This window comes from Rissa tridactyla, chromosome 3, assembly GCF_028500815.1.
Source record: "Rissa tridactyla isolate bRisTri1 chromosome 3, bRisTri1.patW.cur.20221130, whole genome shotgun sequence".
Lineage (NCBI taxonomy): Eukaryota > Metazoa > Chordata > Aves > Charadriiformes > Laridae > Rissa > Rissa tridactyla.
In genome coordinates this window covers 70,598,650-70,606,784 of record NC_071468.1, presented here as the reverse complement: position 1 = coordinate 70,606,784, position 8,135 = coordinate 70,598,650, and the positions used below count along the sequence as shown (strand labels likewise).

Sequence of the window (8,135 nt, the reverse complement as noted above, 5' to 3'; positions counted from 1 at the left end):
CCACCCCCCCAACCCGTGAGGTGAGGGGGACTCGGCCCAGGCGGTGGGGGAAGAGCCAGGGCTTCGGCCTCTCTGCCCGGCCCTGGGTTAAACTGTGATGTCTGCCTCTCTGGGGGGGTTAAATAACTCCCAGTTACGCGGGGGGCCGTCAGCCAGGTGAGACTGGAAGCCCTGTCCCGTAGGCTTAGTGTGGGGCAGCGTGCTGGGGCCTCCAAGCTAGTTCTCAGGTACCTTGGTGTTGGTAGTGAAGTCTTCCTCTGCCTTGTGCATTGATTGCTTATGGCTGCCAAGAGAGTGGTCCCAGGTGATGCCTGGCTGCGTTGGCAAAGTTCTGTGGTGGTTTGGGTATGTATGTAGGAGGGCCTGGTGTTAATCCTTAGCAGCCTGTTGTGAGGATTGGCTGTAGTTTAAAACTAGGATGTGTCTTCCCAAATCAGCCACTTTAGAAAGGAAGGCTGTGCAAGAGTACTGGCTGTCTTCAGGTAGTGCTGTGGATTGTGTATCAGGATACACAGGATTTATCCAGTGTCTCAGGATAAATGAACACTGGAAGGCATCACAGAGAGTAAATAAAATGTTCTAGCAAGGACCAAGTGATTATGACTGAGGCTGACAAAAATGGCTTGAGAAAGATGTATGCTATCTTTTCCTGTCAATTTTATTCCGTTCTTGAAAAAGCATTAAATTACTTTCATTAATATGGAAACAAGAGCCTTTTGTTGAGGCTGCTGCTTACCTTTAGATTAAATGTCAGTTTAAGTAATAATGGCACATTGATGATTCTTCTTTTAAAAAATAAAATACTGTTTTCTAATGCCTTAAATAGCAAAGGGCTCTGAGCGTTCTTACATGATTTCTTTAGGTGAAAAGATGGAAGTGGGTAGTGGTGAGTAATTTGGTGAGTAGTGGTAGGGAATTGGTCGGTTTCAGCTGTGTCTTGACAAATCAACTATAATCCAGACATGTGAATTTAAGTACTAGGGATGAAATGCAGCAATGGTACACTTTATAATACAGATCTTTGTGTCTTTCTCAATCTGGTATTTTTTTTTTTTTTTTAGAACTTCCTTAGGGTCAACAGGGTCACAGTAATCCCAAGTACAAATACAGGCTGGGCAGAGAACAGATTGAAAGCAGCCCTGAGGCGAAGGTCTTGGGAGTGTTGCTTCATGAGAAGTTCAATATAAGGCGGCAATGTGCGCTCACAGCCCAGAAAGCCAACTGCATCCTGGGCTGCATCAAAAGAAGTATAGCTTGTAGGTCAAGGGAGGTGATTCTGCCCCTCTGTACTGCTCTGGTGAGACCCCACGTGGAGTGCTGTGTCCAGCTCTGGGGCCCTCAACATAAGAAGGACACGGACCTGTTGGAGGTGGTCCAGAGGAGGACCGTGAAGATGATCGCAGGACTGGAGCACCTCTCCTATGAAGACAGGCTGAGAGAGTTGGGGGTTGTTCAGCCTGGAGAAGAGAAGGCTCCAGGGAGACCTTACAGCAGCCTTCCAGTACCTGAAAGGGGCCTACAGGAAAGCTGGAGAGGGACTCTTTGTCGGGGGGTGTAGTGATAGGACAAGGGGTAATGGCTTCAAACTTGAAGAGGGTAGGTTTTGATTAGATATCAGGAAGAAATTCTTTACTGTGAGGGTGGTGAGGCACTGGAACAGGTTGCCCAGGGAAGTTGTGGATGCCCCATCCCTGGAAATGTTCAGGGCCAGGTTGGATGGGGCTTTGAGCAACCTCATCTAGTGGGAGATGTGCCTGGCCACGGCAGGGGTTTGGAACAAAGTGATGTTTAAGGTCCCGTCCAACCGAAACCAGTCTATGATTCTAACAGTATTAAAAGCATCTGTGGCTGAACAGTTTTGCTGTCTGTCATGGGCAACAGCTGATCTGTGAAGGTTCTCTGCCTTTATGAAGTATACACAATATGTGTGCGTCTGCACTCCTGTGACACCTGAAAAGGGACAGGGTCCTCCAAGTCTTATAAAATTTGGTACCCTCATGGAAGAGAAAGTCACAGATTACTTGTACCACCCCAGGAAGGAATCGAGCAGCTTAACTGTTGCAAGAAGCAGTAGTCAGGTGGGCAGTCATCCAGAGCATGCTGCTTAGATCCCAGTGTCTCAGTGCTTTCAAGTCAGGTGCAGCAACCCAGGTGGACAGATAAGGGAAATCAGAGGCTGAGGGAGGAATTGTGGCAAAGAGGACAGAGGAAGAGTAGGAACCTGCAGAGAAGCTCCTTGTAAGAAACCTCATCAAGAAAAGCATGGAGTCTGTTTGATCTGTTAAATGCCTGGGTTAGGTCACTTGGGATACGATGAAGAGTCTTTGTATGCTTGTGAGGCACAGTTCTTTTTGCGGCATGCATGACTTGAACAGTGTAACAGAATAGACAGCCTCAGCTGAAGGACCTCTTGGGAAGGACTGTAGCCATCATGAAAGAATGTGGAAATTTTATTTACATGAAGCCTGTGACTTATAGGTTTGTGTCATATTTAGGTTGTTTAGTGATAAACTGACAGTTGTGGCTGAAAACAACTTTTTAATCCATGCCTGGCAAGAATGTCACAACTGTATCAGTAAATAATCTCACTGTGGTTTATCACGGTTTTGTTAATTAAATGCATTGCATTGGGTTTGTGCATTTGTTATTTTCGGATAGTATCAAATTTATGTCTCGCTGAGCAAGACTTTATACAGAGGGCTTGCCATTCACACTCCAAGAAACTTGATAACTGCTCGTGAGAGCTTTTTATGGTACTTTAGATGTCAGGGTTTGAGACTTTTGATCCTTCTCTGTATTTTTAAAAGAAAATGATACCTGTCAAGTACGAGAGATTCCTATTTGGATGTCTTTTGAGACAGAATGAGTGAGGAGTGTATCTCTATATATGGCTAGATTGTGTGGGGTTTATTTAATTTGGTAGCTTTCAGAATTGTCACTTGGAACTCAAAAGTCAGGCTGGCTGTTTCTGGATGGTAGTTAAAAAACAGGGGCCAACCTTTGTTTGTCTTTCCAGACTTTTGTGTGCTAGAGGGGAAGAGTCAAAAATATTTAGATTAAAAATATTTAGATTCTGCCCCCCTCCGTTTTTGAGAGGCTGTCCAGTTGTGAACTGCAGATGAAGGCTTCTCTGACCAACAGGTATTTCATAGAATACTGCCACTGAGTTATTCTGATTCCAGAAACCACACCATATGATGGCAGAAGTATTGTGTAGGCTTAAATAATATTAACAGTTTTCGATTAAAATAAGTGAAACAAGAAATTTCAATTCTGAAAGAGTTGTGAAATCCTGAGTCAGTAAAAGCTTTTCAGCTTTTAAAATGTTATTTTTTTGGCTTATTCTGTAAATTAAATGTATTTTGCCCCCTCCGTGCATCTTTTAAATAAGATGTCTGTTACAAGTTAGTGGTGTTTACAAGCTCTTGTCTGATGTGGTGGTGTGGTAGTTTCAGTGCATCATGTAAATATGCAGCTAATACGACAAGTATAGAACACTATGATCCATAACAGATCCACTGGATAAATGTGAATCCTCTCTTTAAAGAGAGATGGAGAAGTTGCCTAGAATGTCCTTTTTGTATAGACATCTCTCTGAATCTTTATTCCATCGCTCCTTTCTGTTTCACGTGTGTATTTTTTTCATTAATTGTAGTTTTGGGGTTGTGATGTGAGTCTGTGGCGTTTTGGGGTTTTTTAGCACAGTGTGTCCAAATGAGCTTCAGGGACCAGAGTTAACTTCCCTATTATTTCTCTATTTGTGATGACAGGATCAGTTAAAGCTTCATCTCTTAACCTCTCAAGAACCTGCTTGGCGCCTTTTAGTGACAGAACCAGCCCCTGAAAGCACTCTGACCTGAAGCCAGTTGCTGTTAATGAGCTGAGAAGCAGGCAGGTGAGTTGCAAGTGAAGTGACTTGATGTACATTTTGCTGACCCTGCATGGCCTTCCAGGGTCTTCCAGCTGCACAGGGAAGTCCGTCAGGGAGCTGATCTGGGTCAGTTATCACTCTTTGGCTGTGATATCTTTTTTGAGTTAAATATTCTGCTGTGAGAATATGCTTAAAAAGACAAATCAATAACAAAGGTTAGTGATGGTAGTAAGTATTTCTGTGAAGGTTTAAAATGATCAAACTGAATTACAAAATCAAGATTATTTGTACTGAAGTTCCTACAAAAGCCTTAACTTAAATGCTTACTGACTTGATTTGTTCTTGAAGTACGTTCATCTTGACTCTTGGTCGAGTTACTGATTAAGTTTAAAAAGCAGATCTTCAATTTTATGCACTCTCTCCACTTTCTGTCCATAACAGTTCCTAGAACAGTCTAAGACTAACAGGATGCCCTAGTATTTATTGTCTGACTCCCTTGCACGGGAAGGAACGTAGCCAAAGCACTCAGTGCTTCTACACCCATTATTCTCAATTGGAGTGCTAAATCAAAGTGGAAGTAATCATCTAGAATTGGAGTATAATGTCAAGAAGACTGAAAGCACAGCCTAGTAATTTAATCTCCACATTGAAAAGGTGAGGATTAGTTTGCTTTTGTCTTTTAAGAAATTATGACCTGCCCCAAGAGAAATTTTTCATGGGAAAGGGATGCTTGTCGTATCTATGTAAATGTAAGCCAAGGGCTAGGAATGGAAAATTGAATGCACTTGCATGGAAAGACTATTGGATCGAATGGTGATTGATACTGTTTTTTTCTTAAGAAACTAAATTGTACAAGCCTAAACCTGTTCTTGTGACTCAAAAGACTGAAAGCAGACTGTGTTTATTAAAACAGATCTCAAATAAAGGCCCAAATTGTTGGATTAGTGGTTTGGCATTCTGGGCATTTGTCATGCAAATTCTCAGCAATTTGCTCAGCAATAGCTCAGCAATTCCTCTGGTGGGAAGAGCAACGTGTTGTTTGGAAAGCTGTGCTAAACTTTCTGACAAAAAGCAGAAACTAAGAATGAAAATAGATAATTAGCTCAATTTTTTAAATGGCTTAGCATTATTTAAAATTTTATATTACTTTGGTATTTCAGATAATTTCTATTAATGAAGAGTTAAGAAAAATCTGTCTTCTCTGCCCTGTCTTCCTTAATGTTAGCCTTCACCTTGCTACTTTGTCTGTTTTTCACTGTTACTCTGAGTTGTGTGGGTTGTTTTTTTCCTGTGTAAAGATTAAGTTCATGTATGCTGAAATCTGGGATTTTGGAATCTGTAAAAGTCTGTCCTATATCCCTAAAAATACATTGGGTCATCTTAGTTGCATTTCTATCAGATTTACAGTAGTTGTGTTATATTTGCTTAATATAGTATGTTATCAGATGTAGTATCTCAGAGCACAGCTACAGGGGATGATTAGAAGCAAAGGCAAGATTCATCTTTTTAGCTTCAAAGCCCAGTGCTTAAAGCATATGTACTTCTGGTTTGAAAAGTACTTGCTTTGGTCTTAAGGCTTGAGTTGTGAACCTGTCAATCAGATGATTGTTCCTCTTACTTTTCTGCAGAAAAATGTAGTGTTTCCTAATTTACTGTATACCCTATCTACAGTCTAATTTATTAATGCATTATAGGTCACTTTGCGTCTGATGAGATCTGTCTTATCAACACTATGGATTTATTTTGATAGAAACATAGAATGTGTCGGGTTGGAAGGGATCTTTAAAGGTCATCTAGTCCAACCCCCCTGCCGTGGGCAGGGACACTTCCTAGTAGACCAGGCTGCTGAAAGCCTCCTCTAGCTTCTTGAACACTTCCAGGGACGGGGCAGCCACCACCTCTCTGAGCAACCTGTTCCAGTGCCTCACCACCCCCACAGTAAAGAATTTCTTCCTAATGTCTAATCTAAACCTACCCTGCTCTAATTTAAAACCATTGTCCCTCATCCTATTGCTACATGCCCTTGCAAACAGCCCCTCCCCAGCTTTCTTGTAGGTACCTTCAGGTACTGGAAGGCCACTATAAAGTCTCCCCGGAGCCTTCTCTTCTCCAGGCTGAACAACCCCCAACTCTCTCAGCCTGTCTTCATAGGAGAGGTGCTCCAGCCCTCTGATCATCTTCATGGCCCTCCTCTGGACCACCTCCAACAGGTCCATGTCCTTGTGCTGAGGGCTCCAGAGCGGGACACAGTCCTCCAGGTGGAGTCTCATGAGTGCAGAGTAGAGGGGCAGAATTACCTCCCTCGACCTACTGGCCACACTAATAATGGTGCAGCCCAGGATGCAGTTGGCTTTCTGGGCTATGACTGCACATTGCCAGCTCATGTTGAGCTTCTCAGGAGCAACACCCCCAAGTCTTCCTCCTCAGGGCCACTCTCAATCCATTCTCTGCCCAGCCTGTATTTGTGCGTGGGATTGCCCCAACCCACATGCTGGACCTTGCCCTTGGCCTTGTTGAACTTCATGAGTTTTTCAGAGGCCCACTTCTGAAGCCTGTCAAGGTCCCTCTGGATGGCATCCCTTCCCTCCAGCATGTCGACTGCTCCACACAGCTTGGTATCATTTGCAAATTTGCTGAGGGTGCACTCAATCCCAACATTCATGTCGCCAACATGACATGAATCGCGGTCCCTGAGGAACTCCACTCATCGCTGGTCACCACTTGGACACAGAGCCATTGACCGCAACTCTTTGAGTGCGACTGTCCAGCCAGTTCCTTATCCACCAAGTGGTCCATCCATCAAATCCATGTCTCTCCAATTTAGAGACAAGGATGTCACATGGGACAGCATGAAATTTTTGCACAAGTCCAGGTAGATGACATCAGTTGCTCTTCCCTTATCCACCAACGCTGTCACGCTGTCGTAGAAGGCCACCAAATTTGTCAGACACAATTTGCCCTTAAGGAAGCCATGTTGGCTGTCATCTCCTTATTTTCCGTGTGCCTTAGCAGAGTTTCCAGGAGGATCTGCTCCATGATCTTGCTGGGCACAGAAGTAAGACTGACCGGCCTGTATTTCCCCGGATCTTCCTTTTTTCCCTTTTTAAAAATGGGGGATATGTTTCCCCTTTTTCATTCGGTGGGAACTTCACCAGACTGCCACAACTTCTCAAATATGATGGTTAGGGGCTTGGCAACTTCATCTGCTAGTTCCCTCCAGACCCACGGATTCCTTTGTTAACTTTCTCCTCTTACTGTTTTCTGCCACCAAATAATATTCTCTAAGTTTTCTTTGCTGTGAACTGTTGTTCTTTTCAGTTCCTCAGTTGTAAGTTTGGATTTTTTTGTTGGGGGAAGGGTGCTTAGGGGAGTTGTTCTTTTCTTCTAAGAATTGAGTTATTTAGTCTTATGCTGAAGAACTTTTATGTATTAGAGACTTTGTTTATAGTAGTTTCTCAGTGGGTCTCAATATGTGTAGTGCAATTTACCTGAACTGAGCATCTGGGTAGTATCTACTTACGGAAGCTGAGAATACAGCCCAAAGGTTTTATGGGGGCATGCTTTTGTGGCTGGGAGGTGTTTGGTTTTTTCACTTTGGGCCTTTGTCCAAACTTGAAAACCTCAATTATCATTTAAACTTTAGAGTATTTATAAAGGACCTTCAAAGGCCGAACGGAGAAGATTTCTTTTTCTCCTTCCCCCTCTTTCCTCACTTCCCAGTCCCATTTTGGGGAAAAACTTCAGTTTTTTCACAGAAGGTCATAAGAACTTTGGCCACATCCACGTCCAATTTTGACAGATGAACATACTGTTGTCCTTGCTAATGTAAGTCTTAACTGTATTGTTTTGCCTTTTTATTTGGACACAAAGAGATGCCACTTAACTAAAACTTTGTGTTTGTTTTTCATTTTAAATTACTTTCATAAAGTTATGCAATATGAGTTGGGCTTCGCTGAGCAAGAACAATGCAGTGCTGGCAAGCACCAGCATCCCTTTCCTGTCCTTTTTTGAAAAAAAGTTGCTGTGAAAGATAAAAAGGAAAGTAAATAACTTCAATTTATGTTTCTAGGTAATAATATCCTAAATTTGTTCATTGGTTTTAAATATTATACTTCTACTCAGTCTTAGGATATCTCACAGATACCGATGTGTTCTAGTCTTGGGCTCTTGGTTACTCATACTTACCTCATAAGGTATGAGAAGCCTTTATCAGTTAGTATTGCTACTATTAAGTTATTTTGGTTGCAGACAGTATGACTACAGC

At 42.7% G+C, this 8,135-nt stretch overlaps 1 long non-coding RNA gene across 2 annotated transcripts; it reads left to right on the top strand.

The window, feature by feature from the left end:
- The first annotated feature begins 549 nt into the window (after window positions 1-549).
- LOC128907478 (uncharacterized) lies at window positions 550-7,858 on the top strand. Of its 2 annotated transcripts, none has more exons than XR_008465630.1 (3): window positions 550-3,141; window positions 3,771-3,895; window positions 7,800-7,858. It is a non-coding gene; the product is annotated as an uncharacterized LOC128907478 (long non-coding RNA). The 2 variants fall into 2 exon arrangements; XR_008465629.1 differs by lacking the exon at window positions 7,800-7,858 and adding an exon at window positions 5,622-5,714.
- Window positions 7,859-8,135: the final 277 nt, after the last annotated feature.